Genomic DNA, 22,653 nt, shown 5'->3' with positions numbered 1-22,653 from the left:
GAGCATTGTATGGTGCCGCACGAAATTATTCATTGACCGTCTCAAAGCTGCCTTGTCTCGATAAAGCTTTGTTAGAATACGGATGCAGTACGCAACGTCTCGCTGTGAGTAGTAAGCGGGTATGGCATTATTCTAAGGGAGAGAGAGAGAGAGAGAGAGAGAACAAACTTTTATTTTCTGCGAGACCTAAGTACAGGTCCTAATTTGAAAGTTCAATTCACCGGATCCACTCAGTACTCCACAATTCCCGTGCGAATCCGGTACACGTGTTTGTAGAGAGCTTCCTGGGCAGCCTCGATGTTTACTGTCGGCGTGGGAGACAGGCAAATCGTAAGTTGGTTGTGTGACCGCGTAAAAAAAATTAATGAGGTTAAAGATCTTTATTCAGCGTACTACTTTCACCCACTGTATACTGTGTGGAAGACCAGATGGCGTACATCGTAAGGGTTCATTGCAATTACGGTAAAAGCTCCGGTATGCGAGTGTTGTAACCAACAACAGCTTTCTGGAACATGGTATTACCGAAGCTGCCTGCTCAAGCGGCGGTAAATACTTGCGAAAAAGCCCCCATTACAGATGAACTGGGTGTCTCTAAGGCCCTGTAATTCGTTTGTAATCCTTGCGGTACTTATTCAACACCTGAGACACATATTCCTCGAGAGGTTGTAGGTAGCCAATCTCAAATAAGCACCGGATATCACAGACTAATGAGAAAGTATTCTCTCTCTGCCTTCTGTTGTTTAGTCCTGGTTGCAAGAAATTATTTAAATTTTTGCAACTGTGGGACGTTCCAGTTTGTCTTTAAGGCAAAGCAGCCATAAACTCAAGTACAAATAGTACCAGTGATTACATGAGGTTTCTCACATCGGAGGCGGCAACCATATCTTCTCAATCGGAAGACACGTAGTCGAAGTGCGCTTGCTGTCACCGTCAAAATATTTTTTTTTTGTTTTGATTTTTTTTCTTACTCTCAACGGCGACATTTTTAGTTTCCAGCCTGCTTGCCGGGATATCTGTATTCGACGTTTTAGTCAGCGCGTTCCCCTTTCAGTTCTGTTTAGGCTGGGACGTTGTTCGAATGCTGGCCAGTTTTACTGCCTTTTGTATAAAACACTTCACTGCTGCAGTAAGGCTTTCAGCTTTCCTCCACATTGAATATGTATTCAAATGACAACCTAAATAAGTTCAAGCTACAGCATAGAAACAAACTGCCACAACTGCCGTAATGACTGAGTCGCTAAGCCATTGTGCCGCTATTCCTGGCGATCCTAGTTAGGTATTGGCTGCGGCAAGTCGTTTTTCTGATGGAGGCAATAAACGAAAACGCTCTTGTGTCGATATTTTGGCTTTTTGAAGAATCCCAGGGTGTCTACATTGTTCCGTAGCAGCGCGACTCAATCCAGGAGTAGCTCGAGAGAATAAAACTACGAAAGGTTTTTTTTCCTTATCTGAATTACTAGCGCAGAAAGTGTTAGAATTGTAGGGACAATATATGTAAAGGCAGTGGCTATTTTGCCGGCAGCCAGCAGATTAGCCTGGGAAAAAAGTTGCCGGCAGTTCTTTCCCATTGGCTGGCCCAGACCACGTGATTATTCTGCCGGCATATTTTCGTGGGGGCTATTTTGCCGGCTGCCGGCACATTTTCGCGGATGCTATTTTGCCGGCAGCCGGCACATTAGCCCGAGAGAAAAGTTGACGGCAATTCCCCGGCAACGCTGCCCCTGGGCGCCAATGCTGCGGCAGCCGGAGATGTCAACTCGCCTATGCAATGCCCCCCTTTTTTTCTCTTTATTCTCTCTCTCTCTCTCTCTCTCTCTTTTTTCTTCCTCTCTTTCTCTTTCACATCTTTTCTATTACACCCTTAACCTCCTCCCAAGTCTTTTATCCCCTCTTCCCGCTCCCCCGCACTGGGTTATATGCAGGTGAGCTCCCTGCTGAGCTCAATAATATACCCAGTGCACTTTCCTTTCCTTTCTTCCACCAAATCACTTCTCTCTGTCAGCTTTAACGTTGGGGACTAGTTTTCGGGCTTTGCCAAGCTTGAGCAGAAGATTGATTGGTACTGTTCAGTGAATTACGCCGAGGTATAGAAAAAACGATTCGGCAAGATTGCGGAGGGCATGTCGAACTTTTACTCAGCCCGCCGCGAACCTTGACACTTTGATTACAGGCAGTGAATGTTACTTGGTGTTTCCTTTGTAGCATTTCAAGGAAAATCGCACAATAAAGAAATGATCAGCCAAAAAATCAAGATTGCATGGCTAGAATTCACGACTTTATTTCAGTGCAATGAAATTTTAAACACGAACTTCAGTAAAAACAATATTTCTGCATAGGATCATGCAAAGCAGGCAGACGTCCAAAAAACATCTAATTTTGCGTTCATATGCCAAACACAATCAGACAGATTAAAAACAGCGACTTATGCACAATCACTACACCGCCAAACTTTAGCTGTCGGCTGCTTGCTGAAATGCAAACACGGCAAGTCGTATTACAAGCACCAATCAAAGTGTCTGTAATGAAAGTGTCAAAGTTCGCGTCGGGCTGAGTCAAAGTTCGACATGCCCGCCGCAATCTTGCCGATTCGTTTCTATAACTTCACGTAATTCGCTAAACAGTGTACCAATCAATCTTTTCTCCTCAAGCTCGACAAAGCTCGCCGCAGCATTGCGCCCAGGGACAGCATTGCCCGGGAATTGCCGGCAACTTTTCTGCCGGGCTAATGTGCCGGCAGCCGGCAAAATAGCCCCCACGAAAATATGCCGGCAGAATAATCACGTTGTCTGGGCCAGCTAATGGGAAGGAACTGCAGGCAACTTTTCTCCCAGGCTAATCTGCCGGCAGCCGGCAAAATAGCCACAGCCTAATGTAAATGTCTTCAGGGACAGTGTCACGTATACTGACGTTTTTCCGCAGTAAAAAATTGAGTAGACCTGCCTTCTGCGGGGACCATAGCTGTAACGTGCGCCGGTAATAGCAACGTCTAGTTTATGTGCTATAGACAAAATCTGGAATATACCGAGGTGTTAATACTTTATTGATGCAAACATAATGTCCACGTTCTATTGTAACCTATGAGGACAGACAATGCGAAACAAGAGGTATGTAGACATGTACCGTGCGACTGTAATAGCAAGCTCGAATTTATGTGCTATATAAAAGAGACTGGAATATATAGAGGAGATAATACTTTATTGATGCAAACATAATATACACGTTTTATTGTAACCTATGAGGACAGAACATCAGAAACAAGAGGCATGTAGACATTAGGAAAAGTACAGAACTACAGCAACAATAATGGACAACTTGTTTACATAGAAATATTTCCGATTTGGGTAAGCGTGCTGCAACAGAACAACATACAACACTCACACACGGAAACACTTTGCGCTAGAGAAAAGTCCATTAAACGTAGGCATCAAAATCACGTATACTGTCTACGACGGACATGAGAGATGTTCTAGGTCAATAGATTATGACTAGCACAGAACGTCTATTCACCTTCATTGATAAAAGAGTCGTACAGGCGTGAAATATTACCACCCGCGCGATTACAAACTCGAGCAAGAAAGCTACGTATTAGATAACATCGTGACAAGCACTCGCATTAAGTTCTGGCGATGCCGAAGAGAGAACATAAATAATTTACCATCATGATATACCGCAAATGGCTTGACACAATGCCTTGGCATGCCTAAAAATAAAATCAATGGTAATTACATGTCTAGCAGGCACGTGCCCAACCCTGGCAGATGGCTCTTAGAACACAGGTGACTTCTTAGCGAGACCACACTATTTTCCAGAATTTTATGGCTAATTTTCCTAGCTTTACATTCAGTAGTTTTACCTATTGTGTCGAAAAGCAGAGCATTGTAATAGGACGGTGAAATGGATGACATTTTTGTACATAACACATCGCAAACACTTCCAATTTCCACTTTCTACAAGCTGGTGGCTGAACACTCAAATTCTCACAAATATTTCGCACAAAAATTTGAACCAACTTTTGTAAATCTTGTGGAGCTGCATTTCGGCGTTTTCAGTTATATTTTATGTTCACTCCCAACCTTAATGAAGGCTTACATGCTCACCGGGTTATTGAAACTTAGGGAAATGTGAGCATATCAAATTGGGAACCAGCTAACATTGCTCGTTGAAGTGAAACCGCACTGACAGCCGCTTCGATCCGATACCGGAACATCTGCCAAGGTAGTGAGCAGGCATTCACTCTTGAATGTTAATCTGACAACACACTTCAAAATATTGATCGTGCTTTCTTTGTGAAGTCCGTCTGCAACTAGTCTCTTTTTAGCGCGTGTGCCGTTCCATTCGTGACAGGCTTGTCCTCGGCCGTCATAGCTGCTGCCTTGGTGTTTGCAAGTCTCCTTGGCTTGATGTACGTCTGGTAATAGAAGTTGATGAACATTCCCAGCACAAAAGCGGCCTGTGCGATGGCGAATGGTGCGAGCATGTTCGGGAAGCCGCAGTCGACAAACAGCGGTATGGACATGTGCACGATGAACACGACGAACTGGACGATCTGAAGTTGGGTTAGGTAGCGCTTCCACCAGAGGTACTTGCGCACCTCTGGCCCGAACGTTGAGAGGAAGTAGTAGGAGTACATGATGACGTGTACAAACGTGTTTATGCAGAGTCCCAGCGCCGGTTGGCCCTCGGGTGCGAACATGGCCCAGAACCAGGCGTTGAACACGACCAGCACGTGGTGGATGACGTGCAGGTGAGACACCTGGTTGAACTTCTTGCGCAGCACGAAGAACACGGTGTCCAAGAAGTCGGCGTAACGCACCAGAAGGTACCACCAACCAGAGGCGTAGACTGCCGCGGTCTTGCCTTCGGCGCGGCCAGTCACCCCCTGGCACCAGAGACTGTAGCCGCCGCCCGGCAGGTAGGTTATGCTGAGCAGTTGGTAGAGGAAGGTGGCGTTCAGCACGACCATTCCTACGTTGTAGGCACGCACCAGGTTGGTGATTGGGAAAGGATCTCGGGTTTTCATCCACCGGGGCCCGGAGTAGCGTACAAAGTAGACGTAGACGATGATGAGAGGGAACACAAACCACGGACTGAGGATGAAGCCGTAGTGGCGTGTGCGAGGATCCCAATGCATCTCCATCTCGTCGAGCAGCTTCATAGGGTTAAGCATCGTCGTCATCTTCAAGCCGGGAAATACGCTGCGTGTGGGAGAAATAATTCAAATTAGAAACAGCTTTTCCTCCAATCAAAGCAGTAGTAACGATCATAAATCGCTGTTCTTTTTCGAACACGTAGGGCCGAAATATATTCGCGTGAGACATTAAAAGCACAATAGAAACCGTAGTGCCTATGGCTAACAAAGGTAATTACCACCCGACATATCTATTCTACATATGAATCTCAAGGTAGTAAAAGCACCGATACGCAGTAAACATCTCGCGTGAACAAAGTATTCCAGGCCTGGTGTGAATAAGACAGTTGTGCCACTGTCGAGAGGAAAAATATCATGGATTATGTTTAAGTATATCACCTTTATTGCTGCCATTCCATTCCCAGAGAATGCGAATACACGAACCCTCAGATTTACCCCCAGCTTGACTTTCACACCGTAGTCTCAGACCCCGTGTTGGTTTACCTCAATGATGAAGGTAATGGCTCTGGTAACTCACCCTGCCGCAGACCGAAAAGAAGATGCTTTTTACAGCCCACTAGTATTCGTACGGCCGCCGAAGAGTAACTGAAACGTTAATCTGTTCCCGCCTGGCTTCTTAATATCCGGACCGCCTTTGCTGACTCTCCTGGAACAATTTGGAGAAGGTGACGTGGGCGCTTGTTTCCTCCGCCGTGTCCTCCTCTCCGTACTGGATTTTCCGTTTCTTAGTATTTCTTGTTAATCCCAATTACAGTTGTCCAGAGAGAGGACCAACTACGTCCCCACCCCCCATTCTTTTGCGTGGACCAGTTGCAACGACGCTAGCTGCGAGACGTTTATTCGGCGCGCCTGGCGTGTAAAGAAATTACTTACGCGCACACGCTCACGTTTTTTGGTGCCCGTGGCCTTGTAAGATGTCGCTCCCAACAATAGGCAAAGACCGACTAAGACAATAGCGGAGGAAAGAGCGGTCGTCTGCGCCTTGACATAGATCGCTAGTTATGGAGTCGCAGAAACGAGTTGCATTCCCGGAGATCGCATAAATGTCGCCCCCAGTGATAATGTGGCGCGTGTGTACGTGTCACGAAGACGCCACGCTTTCTAGAGGGCCAAGGTACTTTTTCATCCAGGCACGTAAGCTGTCGTAGTGGATACGCGGGAAAGTCATGCCTTCGGGTTAACGGAGGGGTATGGCGTAAAGATTGCACTCGACTTCCTTGTGTTACCTCTAAGCTGACTTAAAACGCCGGAGTGGTTACCTCAAAAGCAAAATCGCTTTTATTCACCGTGTTATTCGGCCAATGAACGTGCTTTTTTTATTTGCGTCTTCATTCCTCTATGGAAAGGGTCCTCTGAGCACAGACGTCGGCGGTGCGCTCGGGTTGGTAGTCGCTAACCTCACAGTTACTGTGCCATAACTAGCACGTTACTAGATTTTATAATTGTTTAAACAGATGGAAGAGTGGTCAAGGGTTTTACTAACGCCGGCCTGGTCAGGACGATGCACTCGAATAAACCTTCAGCCACCGACCAAAGGAGGAAAAAAGATGTGTTCTTTCCAGCACAAGATCCCTACTCCCAAGCAAGTTGAAGTGATGAAGAAGCGCTGTTAGGTAGTTCTTAACACGTGCAGTTGGCAGCGGGTGTAATGATGTTTGGTATTAGACTGTTCAGATTATTTGCGTCCCCTCAATACCATGAGTTCCGCATTGCACTTTGCTCTACAGAAAAATGTAGATGCTGAACTGCAGATTTTTTTAACGTCTTTACCAAACATGCAACATAAGATATCCCATTCAGCATATATAACAAGCAGTAATACCGGGCCTCATCACCACATCAACTCTGTTCAAACAACCGTATACAATCTTCCCTACCCGGCACGACCACAGTGTCTCACGACGTTAACACAATATGTTAACAACACTGATGCAGCGGATTCCCGAAGCCTTCGTCGTATACGTGAAAACCAAACAAGGGTTAATATATCTTCAGACAACATCTACTTCCTCCAAGAAGAAATGGATTGTCATTCGTAACCTTACTGACTCATTTAAGGCCGAAAGTTGGGCTAGTTGGTTTTGATTTGAATACATTTTACTAGTGAAAACAAGACAAGGATGAAGAAACTCAAAACCCATCTCTTGAGAGAAAGATGATTAACACATGAAACTTTATCCCATGTAACATGCGTTTAAAGCAGAAGTCCAAAATCTGAAGTGCTTCGACCGTGTCGGTGTGGCGCATCCGGACAGACGTCGGCTTCAGGTCGCGAATCACCCGCGTTCGGTTCGGACCACAGTAGGGATTTTTTCTTTGGTGCGCTTTATGTGCCCCTAAAAAAACCCACTGTGTAAATTGTCTTTCCTGCAGTGTGTCTCCTCCGTAATGATTTATATATTGCACTCGGAGTTTGGGCTTTGAAGACTTCCGCCCAGACAAAGCTTGGTGTTTGAAGCATCTTTAACTTCAACCACGATCATCATCATCGTCAGAGAAGGCTGGATTTTCTGCAGTGCTTTTTAGGACAACTTCACCATGAGTGAGGCAAGTAAAGCTGCGCTTTAAAACATGCGCGCAGCACGCTCGCAAGACCTTTACTAAAAGATTTTCTTGGCCCAAGGGAAACATAAAACGATAAAATTTACAGAAAAGGTAAATTTACCGCCACAAGTACGAATAACCCAGCACCAACCGTGCGGACTCTCGGATGTGCTCTCGTAAGAAGTTGAACTCTTTCTCTGTAAGAGTGATATCTGAGCATACATATCTGCTTTCCTGTAGATATCATAGGCCTCGCCAGTATCTCGGTGGTCTGGCCGCGTCCACACCCTAACACACGAGCGGAATCAAATGCTGGTGCCCAGCCATCTTTCTACAGTGGTCGGCCAGGTGGTCCCCGCAGAAACCGGAGTATGAACGATACGTGTATAAAATAGGCTGGCGCGTAAATTACGGGCTAAGGAAAAACCAAGCACGAGTTTTGTTTCTTGCTTCGGAAACCACTTTGCTGTGTGGGAGCGCCGCAGCATTTGATAAGTTTTGGGTGTCAGGATGTATACGCGGCCATACCAATCCAGAGAGTGGCGAGACGCATCACATCCAGAATTAAGCAGATATGTGTGTAAGCCATCCTTCAATCAGTCTTACAGAAAAAGAGCTGATGTTTTACAAGGGGGCATGCGCCAGGCGTAGCTTCGCGTGTGTTGGGTGTTGCGTTGCTGCGACGGGGAAATTCCCGTTTGTGTTGTTATTACCGTCTTATGTGTCACGTGTCCGAAGTAAACTTTTTAGTTGAAGTCTAGGAAGCGCTCGGTGTGCACCTTTCTTCGCCCTTGTCTTGTCTTCGCTAATGAAACGTATACCTTCCTGGAACACCCGCCACGGTGGCTCAGTGGCTAAGGCGTCGCGCTGCTGAGCACGAGGTCGCGGTTTCGATTCCCGGCCGTCGCGGCCGCTTTTCTGTTGGAGGCGAGAAGCAAAAACGCCCGTGCGCACAAGATTTCGGCGCACGTTAACGATCCCGAGGTGGTAAAAATTAATCCGGAGCCGTCCACTACGGCGCGCCTCATCGCCTTCGTTGCGTCGGCGCGTTAAACCGTATACAATCAATCCATCGCTTTCTGGAACAGATATGACTTCCATGTTGCCCATATGAGATAAAAAGAAAGCTGCAACGCACGGTGACGCGCGTACACAACATTTTGCCAAACGAAATATTCCCGGTGTATTTTACCACATCGTGTGTGCAAACTGCAACTTGGTGTAGATAGGAGAAACCGGGTACTACGAAAAGTGCCTAAGCGAGCATTGTCGCGACGTAAAAACAAGGAAGTGATTTCAAATGACCTCGCCGAGCATGCACAACTGATGACTCGAGCCACGAGCGGGTGGGGAAAAGTACACGTTATTAGTCTGAAGGGGCGTCTGACCGAAACGTTATGGCTGAAATCATTCATAATAAAGACCTCACCCCACACCCTGACGATCGTTACAGTGGAACCGCGCACCCCACGTATATCCACGCCGCGTACCGAACGTGTTCAAAAATCAATACAGCTCCTTCTTTGGTTGAAGTAATTTGTGAACAAGGCCCAATGCGCCACCCCAAAGATAATTTATTCGTGTCTTTTTCTTGGTCGGTGGCTACAAGTTTATTAGGGCGAAAGCCTCACATGCCTCATGAAATGCGAAAAGTGACCATCGTCGGCGGCGCCAATAGGAATGGCGCCAGAAGACTCACGTGATTTCAGCGCGGTAACTGCGCAGTAGAGGAGCGCGGTGGTACTCAGCCGCGTGCGCTGACCGCTGCTGACACCACTGACCGCGGCTGTCAGTACACAGGAGCGCAGAATTGACAATTGCGCAGTGAAGAGCGTTGGTGCTAAAACGCCCTGGCCCTGCTAGCATGCCAGACCTGCCTCAAAGTTGTTTAGTGCTTAGCATAGGTAAATTATGATTGATTAGTAATTGAAAGTAATGATTGATGCGATTGATAAAGATATTTAACGCACCGACGCTACACAGGCGATGAAGGGCGCAGTAGTCGACGGCTCCGGATTAATTTTGACTACCTGGGGATCCTTATATGTGCGCCGAAAACTCGAGCACAAGGGCGTTTTCGCTTTTCGCCTCCATCAGAAAAGCAGCCGCCGCGGCCGGGAATCGAACCCGCGTCCTTGGGCGGAACTGTACAAAGCCTTAGACAAATTAATAGCCATGAATATAAGCATGAGACAAAAGCAGACTGACATTAATTAATGTAGACCAAGTTGGATTACGACAAATTATATAGAATAATGATAGACTAGTGATTGATGGCATTCATTAATTAGGTGGATTAAGATACATTATATTGTACGAGGATGAATTAGGATGAACTAAGTTGCAATACACTGTATAATAATGTGAATAGCATAGAATAAGACTAATAAAGTTAATGAAGGTGAGTAAAGTTATCTTAAAGTAGGTCAGGATAGAGTACGGTGGATTAGGGTAGAATAAGGTGAATTACGATGTTTTAGGAGTTTCAATACAGCGCGCTGCTCTGTGGACAAGTGGATGTGGTTCTGAATGTACTTGTCACAAAAATAAACCAAGCTTTCGCCTTCAACGCACGTAAGCAGACTTCACTGTCCCTAGAAATTTTTGTAAGACATTTTTCCCATACTATCACCCTTCATCAGGTTTTTGGAGCGCACAAGGCGTCGACGTATTTTTTTTTCTTTTTGCGCCTTGGGAACACGTAGATCGATCCATACATTCGTCCTTCCCCTTTCAGAACACGAGCAAAAAATGGGAGATATCGGTTGCAGTCCCCTTAGAGGTGTGTAAGCAGCAATGTTTTTTTTTTTTTAGTCCGGTTGATACAGATGATTTCCGTTCGTTTCCCGGCCACGGCGGCTGTTTTTCTGATGGAGGCAAAAAGCGAAAACGCCCGTCTGTTCAAGATTTCGGCACACGGTAAAGATCCCTAGGCGGTCAAAATTAATCCGCAGCCCTCCACTACCGGGTGCCTCATCGCCTGCGTAGTGTCGGCGCGTTAAACCCTGCAATCAATCAAATCAATCAGATTTATTTGCCTGTGGTAATTCTTCCCCTTCCTTCAACGGCCCTCGCTGAACGCCCCCGCATCAGGATAGAAAATCACAGAGCCCTTCCACCCTGGGATGACGGAAGTACAGCGAAAATTGCGGTCTAATTGGATTTGATATGTTGGGGTATAGCTATAGAGGGGATATGATATATGAATTATAAGGGCAGTTACCTGAACTCTACGTCACAAACTAAGGACAGGCACGACTGTTAGGTAGGGATACCAACGTTTTATTAGGCTTGGCTGCGCCATTCACAGCGCAGGCTAGTGCGAAGCACTGGTGGCCGTCGAGGAGCGCGAGGCATTGCACAAATTCATAAAGAGAGAGTTAGAGAGAGAGAGAGAGAGAGAGAGAGAGAGAGAGAGAGAGAGAGAGAGAGAGAGAGAGAGAGAGAGAGAGAGAGAGAGAGAGAAAAGCCGCACGTCGTGAGCATACACTACTCGGGAGAAAGAGGTGGCTGTGGTGGATAGGGGTGTAAAGGGATGTTGTGTAACCACACTCCCTCCGTATATGGCCATGCTTCACTTTGCAACACACTGTGTGGACACCAGCTTACAAGACCAATATGTCACTGATCGGCCTAAAGTCGGCTTCACTTCGAAACACAGTTGCATTGCTAGGAAAACATATTTCTATGGGAAATATTAGGAATATCAAAATATGGAGGCGCTGAGACGATTGTTTTAATATTTAGTATGTTTTCGTACGCTGAACACTCGACGCTGAATAAAGCGGTAGACATATAGGCAGCTTTGGTGCAATACCGTTTCCGTTTCTGCGAGTCGCACCACGTGCGCCACACGGCGTCACCGCTCTGCGCACGGCGTGCTTGCCCCCTAAGACTGCCTGGCCACCAGCGCGCCTGTGTGCCGACGCTTCGCCGCTGACCTCACTCTTCTTAAGAACTGAACTGCGCAGCGCACCGCCGCGGCAGATTTTTTTTTTTACTACACACGGGCAAAACCTGTTTGAGCCTTTTTGTGCTTACGCAAAAAAAAGGAATCAATGTGGCTTCAAAACGAGCAGCGAAGTGAAAGACAAGGGCTAGGAGTAATCTGTTCCTACATGTCTGACGATTTCCGTTTACCTCGCAATACGATGCAATCATTGTCATCATCATCATAACCACCAACACCACCACTACCACCATCATCATCATCCTATCTACGACCATTGCAGTGCAAAGGCCTCTCCCATATATCTCCAATTATATCGGTCCTGTGCTAACCGCGACCAATTTATCCCCGCAAACTTCTGGGTCTCATCTGCCCATATAACTTTCAGCCGCCCCCTGCCACGCTTGCCTTCTCTAGGCATCCACTCTGTTACCCTTAATGACCAATGGTTCTCTTGCCTGCGCATTACATGCCCTGCCCACACCCATTTCTTCTTCTTAACTTCTGCATCATTCACTCCGCTCTCTTCTTGTCACTTAATGTTACACCAGTCATCTTCCGTCCCATTGCTAGCTGACTCGTCCTCATTTTAAGCTGAATCCTGTGTGCCTCCAAGCATTACGATGTGTTCTGTATCAAGTGTCAGCTCTGGAACGGAACGGACTGGACATTATATATATATATATATATATATATATATATATATATATATATATATATATATATATATAAATATATATATATATATATATATATATATATATATATATATATATATATATATATATATATATATATATATATATATATATATATATATATATATATATATATATATATATATATATATATATATATATATATATGTATATATATATATGTATATATCAAGGTTGCAGTCCTTATTGCCAGTGGTGTTTGGCGTTTTTTAACAGTGTTTTTTATAGTGCCGAATGAGATATGATTGCCTTTTTTTTTATGCAGGAATAAATAATCGAAAATTCAAGTCGAGAAAAAATGCGCCGTTTTTTCCGGAAGCGGGAATCGAACCCACAACCTCCGCATAACGCGTGCGGTGCTCTGCGGAGGTTGTGGGTTACGGAGGTTACGGAGGTTACGGAGGTTACGGAATCCCTCGTCCCGTACGTCTCTGTTCTACAAAATATATATATATATATATATATATATATATATATATATATATATATATATATATATATATATATATATATATATATATATATATATATATATATATATATATAAATATATATATATATATATGTAAATATATATATATATAAATATGTATATAATTCGAGTAGTTTTGCAGTTTCGCAATGGGTCAGAAAAAAACTTTTAGTTGAAAGGCATGAGCAACTTCGTGGTTATCGTGGTTAACTTATTAGAAATTGGTCCAACAGTTTCGGATGTAGGAACTTTCGTCACGAATTCTCTTACTGAACACAAAACTCTTCTAGAAACGTTGCATGCGAGGGATTCATTTTCTCGTTCCTCTCGTCAAGAACTACCCTCAACGAAAATACACCAGAGAGTAAAGTAACACATCCGGCAACCATATCGCAGTTGCAGGGTATGGTGCTGAGAGGGAGAAGGTGAAGAACTAAGGAGGGAGAAAAAGAAAAGGAAGGAACCATTGAGACATGAACGGGGAAAGGGTGGAGAAAGGAGAAAACAGGGCAAGGGTGGGGGATGGGTAGCGCGGAGAAAGTCTTCAGCAGGTTAGCCGCGGCAGTGATGAAGAGGAAGACGGCAATCAAATCCCATCCAACGCATGTACACGGAGGGGGAGGAGCGTGGTTGTAACTAATGTCGCAGACCTGGCCCCACAGCTGCTGCGGGGACGAACGCATGACAGACCACTAGGAGGAGATGCGTAGAAAAGTTTTGTTTTCGTGTGGCGTTCACAGTCAAAAGATTACAAAATGAAATCAAAGTACGGTTGATGCAACCGCCGCTGGTGCTTCTAGGACGCTTGTCCTATGGTAAGAATTTGGAAAAAATAGAAGGTACCAAAGTAAGCCGCGCACGTCTGTGCCAACAATGATCCAGTAAGCTTGTAGCCGCAATCAAATTTTAAGTGAAAAGGCAGAGGAAACTCAAAAGCAACCTCAACTGGTGATGGCACTGTCAATGTAACTTCGCGGAGTAGAGGGGGGGAGGAGTCAGCATCGACGGGGGCAGAAGGGGGGGGGGGTCTTGGGCCTTACAACCTCGTCGTAATCGGTGTGCACGAGGAGAGACATTGCTTTTACCAAGAAAGTGGTGATAATTGTACTTTGAATACATTTTCTGCGTCCGCGTCATGGCGACAAAGAAAGACTCGCACGGTAGTCAGCGGTGCGCCGCGAAGTCTACGGCCCGCAGGGAATCCAGCGATTATGTTGCACAGGCGACTGGAGCGCCGAGTTCGGACAAGACGAAGAGTGGCCCATCCGTCCTCAGCGGCCACGCAGAGAAAAGTAAATGTACACATACAGATCGAAAGGCGTGAACCTGAAAACAAGGCCGTAAGCAGAAAACCGCTGCATTGAGCCACTGCTGTGTCCAAAAACAACGCGACAATGCAATACTAAGTGGAAGGGGGAATCCTGAAAACGCAATTTTGTATTGCAAGGAACGGCCAGACCGGCACTCCCATTCCACGTTGATCTCTCTCTCTTCTCTGTTGTCCCAACGTGGATATTAGGTAGCGTTTATTCCACACCATGTACAGCCAGCGGCTACACGGTGGAGTGCGCAAGCTTTGGGGTCTTTTCTGTACAACATTCACCTCAGTATGCCCGCAGTTCCTGATAGTGGGGGGTTCAGAAGCAAAAAGAATCTTTAAATAATGTGGGGCGAGGGCTGGAGCCACTAAGCATCCTTGTACGATTGTGATTGCCCGCTCTGAAAGGAGGCGTTCTGCGTGTCGATGGGGCAGCTAGCCTCCCTCATATTTATATCGTAACCTACGACACAGCTTTCTTACTACAGTTCCTGAAGCATTAGTTGCAACTCTTCTCTCATATCACGGAACAAGACGATGTCGGCCGTAAACCTTAAGTTGCTACGATATTCTGTATTTACTCGCTACATTGCAAAGTCAACGTTAATTACGCAGACCATCTCCTTCTAGAGGCGATACTGAACATGGGAGGACGACGAGATGATGCAGCATGCTCTTCCCCTACGTTCTCGGTTGTTGAGGTGTCAGGACAATGACACTACGCGGAAAAACGGACTACGTGAATCAGGGCGAAAAAATTCAGCCATGCCACACTGTGAAGGCGGGACACCAGCGGAGCTGTTTATTTACAAAGACAGGTCTTGAGAGAGGAAGTGAAAAATTAATGCTTATCATTCCGGCATACTTCCGGCCTGGCCGCTGTAACAATGATCCGGCAATTCAACCAGTTAAAATTTCCTCATGCAAGCGCGCATACTGGAAACAAAGGCCACCATCAAGCGTCCGGAAAACTACGTTTGTCGCCCAGCGCCACCTGCAGCATCAAGGTGTGAACGGATGCCTTATTCGCTTGTTTTGTCTGCTCGTAGAGGGCGCTGAGAGTTAGATATGATCATCAAAAAATAGTCAGGCACTTAAGCCTGCTTACGTGATTTTGAAGGCGACAGTCTAGCGATCCCTCAAAATACTTCTTTTCTGATACAACGTGTTTGCATCGCTGCGTTCACTTTCGTTTCTTAATCGTTTGGTGCGAATTACCTCCATAGGCGAAGCGGCCACACTTCAAGGGGAACCTTCTCCAGAATCAGAGCTCCCTGTAGCTGGCGTGCACTTACTTCACTAACGTGCTGTAACGTTTACTTGTCACGCGGCAGTTTGTAGGCCAGCTCTTGTTCCGCCATTGGCAACGTGCAAAAATAGAACCGTATTAAAGACAGGGGTACCACCGGGGTAAAGCACTGGGCTTGTAATATGTAGTCCCAGGTTCGGTTCCCACCAGTACCCAAATGTGTTTTATTATTTCATATTTGGGCACTAGGAGTTTTGGGGCACGGAAGTTAAAAATCTTCGGTAGTGTAGCAGCTGGGCTGTAAAAACAGCCGGCTCCAAGGTACAGTCAGATTCAGGACATGAAAGCGCTTCGAAAAATCTTGCGAGTGGGTAGCTTTACTGAAGGGTCCAGACGAGGACAAGCCTCTTAAAGATACAGGGGCAGCTGATCAAGAAGGATCACAGCACGAACAGTTGGAAGCAGGGAGAACAACCGGAAACGGGAGAGGGGAGGGATGTGTCAGCTAAACAGACCACGACGTGTTCTAGCCTTGTGACGTTAACAGCACATTCGTGCCAAGCCACGCGCTGAATAAAAGAGTGCGTGGCCTGGCTTTCGGTGCTGCACAACGACTTCTTGGCATGTTATCCAGCACGTGCGCAACAATTAGTAGAGCCGCAAAGAGTTAGCTCTAATGAGGTGTTTGTGAAGACAACCGCGTTACTCAGGCTACCTAAAGCAAAATTTGTGTCTTCGTGGTTGCCTGCAACCGAAATCAGCCAGTCATGATGCTTGTTTATGATACCGGAAAATGATGTTTAGAAACCTCGGGAGAGCACAGCGGTTTGAGATAGGTCGCGATTTAGTGGAAGTGGTAAGCGAATATATCTACTTAGGCCAAGTAGTGACCCCGGATCCCTACCATGAGACAGAGATAATTAGAAGGATAAAAATGGGGTGGAGTGCATTCGGCAGGCATTCTCAGATAATGAACAGGAGCCTACCATTGCCCCTGAAGAAGAAAGTGTATTACAGCTGCATCTTACCGGCGGTACTCACCTACGGGGCAGAAACTTGGAGGCTCATAGGAGGGTTCTACTTAAATTGAGGTAACATGATAATTGAGGAAGACGATAAGTGTAACATTAAGGGACAAGAAGAGAGCGGAGTGGGTCAGGGGACAAACGCGTGTTAAGGACATATTAGTAGAAATCAAGAAGAAATCGGTGTGGGCAGGGTATGTGATGCGAAGGCAATATTACCGTTGGGCATTAAGGGTAGCAGAGTGGATCCCTAGAGAAAGCAAGCGTGGAAGGGGGCGGCAGAAAGTTAGATGGGCAGATGAGATCAAGAAGTTTGCCTGGATTAATTTGTCACAGTTAGCACAGGACCGGGATAAATGGAGATGCATGGGAGAGGTCTTTGCCCTGCAGTGGGCGTAGGATAGGCTGCTGCTCCTGTTGATGATGATGACGATGAAAATGATGCTGATACTTGTAAGCCTGCTCACTGGCGTATCACTGGCCCACTGAGATTCAATTAGTTGGTCAGTGATCGGATATTTGTGAAAAAAGAGTGACCCTCCGGGGACGGTATAATGATCTTAGTCATTCATTCACCGGTTGCAAGTGTGACCCACTGTTTGGTCACGTTATCCACCACGACCCACAATTACCAGGTCCTCCAAATTGCTAGTGACAGTCTGTTCTTGGGAGCAACCTAAGAACGACAACAAAAGTTCCCCCTTCGCTCGAGCGCCCCAGACGGCTGTTCCTGCGTGCGGCGTAAAGAGCTCGTTACTGCACGTATTTTGAAAGTAACATGAGTCGTTTTTGTGAATTGTCTGACTTAATCTGCTTATAAACTACTGCAGTGACGACAAGCGACGTGGGAAAACGCAGATGTTATGTAACTTATTAAGCGCAATATTCTTTCAAAGCGCGCTCACACGTTGACACCTGGATGTTTTTATTCGACGCAGTGATATATTACATGAGCTACTGCCGTTCTTAACTTGTACCAGGAAACGGTGATGTACTCATGCGTAACGTTACCCCGAAAGTAGTGGTGACCGATAGGCAAACCACTAGTGAGGTACAAACTGGGTCACCCATGTGGCAGAAATTGGCCATGTGACCCACAGTGAACCACAAATTACTCATCACCAGCAACATCAGTCTACCATAAATCTCTAACCCGAAAAAGACTAACGACGTACTCGTGACGTAGCCATGGGCCACCCTTAGACCGTTGGTGGTTCAGGGAACCTAAGGGTCCGCAACGTGTACCCGCAAATCCCCGGTGGCTCAGAAATGACTAGGGACCACCAACCTATGGGTTACGGATAGGTCGCGGTGTATCGCGGAAACGCCGCGACCCGCAAATACTAGTGCCTCAAATAAAAGTATTACGAGGAAACCTCAGCACCCCTAGTCATGTTGTGATCGCGAAAGCATGAGTGACCAATCGCGAAACCAGCACGTGTACTCTCATTATATTATCATCATACTTGACGTTTTGTGTTTTTTCTTATTTCGGTTACCATATGACTTAGCACTTACAAGCATGCTCATCGCAGGCAAAGATAACATCAGTGGCCTGCGCCGGTGATGTGCTGATGTCCAACATCTTCGCTGGCCATCCATCTTCACAGTGTGGTGAGACTCGGAATTTTTTGCATACTGATAATCTTTTGGCCGTAGGCCATCGTCGATAGCATCCATTGTGTTCTGTCAACAACGACACTAGATGTTTTTTTTCTCACGAGGCACATAATGCTTTGGCCTGACCAGCACGCCAAGGGATGGTGCATGGAAGCGTTCCTATAGTTACTCGCATCAACTGAAACAGAGGAGTATACAGAGAGGCCAACGATCGGTGCAAAAGAACGTGGAATATATATTTTTGGCCGTGAATAACGTGAGTAACACGAATTAAAATGTTTTTTTTTGAACTCCTAAGTCTTGTTGCTGCACTCCATTTTTAGTTATGCTGGCACTAGACTGTTTATACTATTTCGGGAGATAATTTAAGGCAATTTTAAATGCATTCTTTGAGCCTTTTGCATTATCTTGAAATATATCCTGCTACGAGAGCGTGCTTTCTCTTGTGCATATAAAATAGCTTGTAAAGACAGCTCTAGCTTTAAAGTCGACCTTTGGCTTCTTAGTCGTAATGGGGCGGAACAACCAAGGCTCTACTCCGAAAATACGCACTGGTTAGAGAAAATTGCGACCTGGAAGTGCGCACTGGTCTACAATAAAAACGGATAACAGCGTCTCACCTTTATAAAGGGACTGGCCTTGTGCCACTACAGCGCTAATGAATGTGCGCGTGACGCTCACACACCCACGTGCGCGCATCAGCGCGTGCGTGTGACAAGCTGGACAGGAGGATTTAGACAAACGATGCTGCACTGGTTGTTTTACTCAGTGTCCTCAAGGGCGGTTCCTTAACGATAGGCATTATGGTTGCTGCAATAATAGGCGTGAGTGATATGTACTACTCTGTGTGATTAGTATTATATGAAGGAAGACATCGTGCTAAGTGTAATTTCAAGGTCGAGCCCTGAAGACGACACTCATAGTGCGAAGTCTGGCACGTGGTACGTTAAAAACAACCCTAGGACTCGAGGAGTACTTGGCCGTATTTTTTAACAGAACCAAAATGGAGACACTCATTACACGAAGTCTGGCACGTGATACGTTAAAAACAACCGTAAGACCCAAGCAGTGTTCGGAGGTACTTTTTAACCGGTGTCCGGTAGCTATTCTGCTACTCAGGCTAATCCACCCACTGTAGGTCTCCGCATCTCATGTCCCTGTTAAACTTCTATACGCGAATTTGTTTTGCGTTTTTTTCTTGGCGCTCCTTTTTTTCGAACTGCGTTAATCTCACGCCACCGTGTCCTCATAAAATGCGGAAGTTAGTTGGGCCGTAATGATGTGCATGAAGACCAAGGAATATATAAAAACGGCATTCCCATCTACCAGCACTGCTGGCAACGCATGTTCATGTCTGCATTGTTTTACACGAATATCCATTTGAAGCAATCCATAAGTGAATAACGAAGAGAGTAGTGTTTTTATAATTAAAAGTAGAAATTGAATTGTATTTTACGAATATAAAGGGAAACCACTCTTCTACGTTACAAAACATTCCGAAAAAAAAATGAGAGATAACAAAGAAGAAGCTGTATCGCATCGCTGGATTTATCGGCGGTAACAACTGCATGTCGCTATTGTGGCCTCATGTAGGAATAGGTCTTCGAGCTGAACGTTAGAAAGAATCGGTCACGGGACGGTTTATCGGACCGTTCACCTTTGAGTAATATTTTCTACTTGCAGGTGTGGGCTAATTTGCTTAATCTAAAGATTCCTCGTTGTAAGTTTACGATTGTTCAAACAAACTCTTGCAGGTCATAGAATACCACCCTCTCTTGTGAGATAAAACTAAAGACCACTAGCTTTTACGCAACTGAATAAATGTGTGATTCGCATTCCCTGATCAACCTTTGGAAGGATCCTTTATACTTGCAGCTTTCTAGAATTTTCAGCGGGAATGTCTTTTGTAGAAGTTCGTTTTGGAAGTCATGATGTTGGCTTTTTAATGTCAAGAGTTACTTTGATGACACTTTTCTTTTTGTCTTTTTAATCAGACCGAAGTCTTATTTCAAGGTATCCAAAAATACTAGCTTGTGACGGGGAGTTCGCAACGGAAGTACGAAATATTTATATATTTATAGGGACATGCCTCATTTTTTATTTGTATTTGTGTGTCAGCAATGGCTGCGGGTGAAAGGCAATCACATTCGAGTAAATTTTTACTGGTATTACATTACAGACACAACCGAGGTATGTACGGTACGATTATTGTTCATCGGAAGGAGGATTAGTTTCCTACGAGAAAGGCGTCAGAAAACGAGACACAGTCTCTCCAAAATTCTTTAGGGCCTGCCTAGCGGGGTACCTTAGGATGCTTGATTTGCTTGTTTGGGAGAAGCCACGGCTACGTAGCAAATAAAGAATACATTACTTACCTTAGCTTTTCAGACGATATTGTCATGTTTAGTGAGTGTAGGGAACACCGGGAAAAAAATGCTTTATTGTTTGCGCTCAAAAACCTCCGTCGTTGGAATAAACATCAGTACAAAAAACGCAAAGGAATGTCAAACGAGCAAACCAGGAATTCCCATCTTTTCCTGAGGTAAGATAGTGGTTGACGAGGAGTGAAATTTTCCGAGAGACTCAAGTTGCCTGACGTGCTTCGAAGGCAAAAGCCTGACGCACTTTTTAGCGGTTTTTCCCAACATTTATCGATCTTTTTTGTGTTTTCCGCACTTTTAAGCTACACTTCTCAGGAGCTGTTTTGAAGGGCTCCTGAACAATTTCCACAAACTCTGGATCTTCAACATGCGCAAAACTTTCGGTACAGAGGCGTTTTTTTTTGTTTTTCAGCTCCATCAGAGAAACGGCCGCCGCTTGCCGGATCACACCTGCGTCCTTGGGCTCCGCAGCCCAACGCCTTAGCCACTGAGCCCCCCAGGGCGTCGTTCGTTAAAATACCCTGCTCTCTGCGTTTATGGAAACATACACCGCCACTGCTCTTGCGCTAGTGAACAAATTTTGTTCAGTAGGAAGCATTATGATGAATGTTTAGTTTCCAAGTTTTTCTATATCAGCCGTGGTGTGGGTTATATTTAGGTTGTCATTTCTTACGTGAGTTATACCACCAATGTCCTGAAGCATTCAGAGAGCTGTTGTGTAACCTGGCCTACGGTTATACTACGATACATCTGCTATCTTTAACTTATCCAGTTATTCCTTCGCATTTTACACCTCTCACAGTTATGAACTCTCAAGCACTTCACCCGCGTCGTGTTTAGATACTATAGTCCGATCAGCAATACTTCCTGATCTTCCGCATGGGTGTGCGCAAGTGTATTTCCGTCGCTTTCACTGTCTCATGAAAGTTTGTTGTTATGTTGCCTTTTTGTGGTTTAAAGCAGGCATTGTTAGCCACATGAATCTGCGTAATTTTTAAACAGCGAAATATTTGGGTGGGCAATTGAAATGAACATTGCGGGCCATACACAAGTTTGTCTCATTTAAACGAATAATTTGCTCCGATCACAACGATGCTAACCTAAATAGTAAGTCCAGACGGGCGCTAGCTTCGGTCGCTCACCGAAGCAGCCGCCAAGAAGCCCTGCACTCCCGCCTTCTCCGCCGCCGATGCCCAGCCCCGCACCCACACCTCTCTCCGGAGGCGGGCCACATGTGCTGCGCATCCTACAAACACACACCTTCCCACACAGAACACAATTGATACACAGTCATCCACATCTCTTTACTGACCCTACCTGTCCAGCCTGAGGGGCACTCGACACTCACTACCATTCCCTCCGCGAATGCACCGTAGACCCGTTCCCCCCCCCGTTCCCTCCCCTCACCACTGGGAGTAGATGTTGCGTGACCCGGGGGAGTCAGGCCAAGTCCTGACCACCTCCCGGGCCCTGGCGGTCGCGGCGGCCCTGTGGGCCTCCTCCACCCCTAATACCTGATCCCGATGGACGAAAAAAGTATTCCTTCCTTCCTTCCTTCCTTCCTTCCTTCCTTCCTTCCTTCCTTCCTTCCTTCCTTCCTGACAGCGCGATTGTAGTGGCGCATATAGTTCTGTTTGATTGTACCAATTTAATGTTAGCGTGGGGTTAACACACTAAAACCTCGCTGTGTTAGCGAATTTTTCATTCCTTATCACGTTATCGCTGGCATTGTTTGGTGTAAAGGAGGTTATTTAGTACTTCTTACCTTTCTCGGCGAAAACAAGGTGCACATTCGGCCGGGATGCATATCTGAATTACCGAAAGCGAGTTACCGAAAGCTAGTTCTTTAAGAATGACAGGGAATTTGGTAAGCATCAAAAAGACTATACATCAATCAGGGAGAGAGAGAGAGAGAGAGAGAGAGAGAGAGAGAGAGAGAGAGAGAGAGAGAGAGAGAGAGGGAGAGAGAGAGAGAGAGAGAGAGAGAGAGAGAGAGAGAGAGAGAGAGAGAGAGAGAGAGAGAGAAGGCCCTTTAATGTTAATTTGTGAGGTCAGCCCTGATAATGTCAAGGATTGCTATGCCAGAGGGGTGGTGACTGCAATGATGACTGGTGAATATTAGACATTAGGGTTACAGCAGGACGAAGGCAAACAGGGAACGTTAAAAACGAGAAACAAGAGAATGCTGCTAGCCGAGTCCGGCCACAAAAAAATAATTTGAAAATAA

The 22,653-nt window shown here is 45.7% G+C and overlaps 1 pseudogene across 2 annotated transcripts; it reads right to left on the bottom strand.

Annotated features, from left to right (window-relative positions):
- Positions 1-3,176: 3,176 nt before the first annotated feature.
- Positions 3,177-5,817, bottom strand: LOC144174951 (very long chain fatty acid elongase 4 pseudogene; annotated as a pseudogene). 2 transcript variants are annotated; one of them, XR_013323554.1, is made up of 2 exons: positions 5,667-5,817; positions 3,177-5,195 (listed from the first exon to the last, which is right to left on the bottom strand). The product of XR_013323554.1 is annotated as a very long chain fatty acid elongase 4 pseudogene, transcript variant X1 (transcript). The 2 variants fall into 2 exon arrangements; XR_013323555.1 differs by lacking the exon at positions 5,667-5,817 and adding an exon at positions 5,528-5,643.
- Positions 5,818-22,653: the final 16,836 nt, after the last annotated feature.

The sequence above is a fragment of the Haemaphysalis longicornis genome, unplaced genomic scaffold, assembly GCF_048455015.1.
Source record: "Haemaphysalis longicornis isolate Haplotype H1 unplaced genomic scaffold, Haemaphysalis longicornis Haplotype H1 scaffold_3, whole genome shotgun sequence".
Classification (NCBI taxonomy): Eukaryota; Metazoa; Arthropoda; class Arachnida; order Ixodida; family Ixodidae; genus Haemaphysalis; species Haemaphysalis longicornis.
The sequence above is the reverse complement of the archived record's forward strand: the minus strand, read 5'-3'. Positions and strand labels throughout refer to the sequence as shown.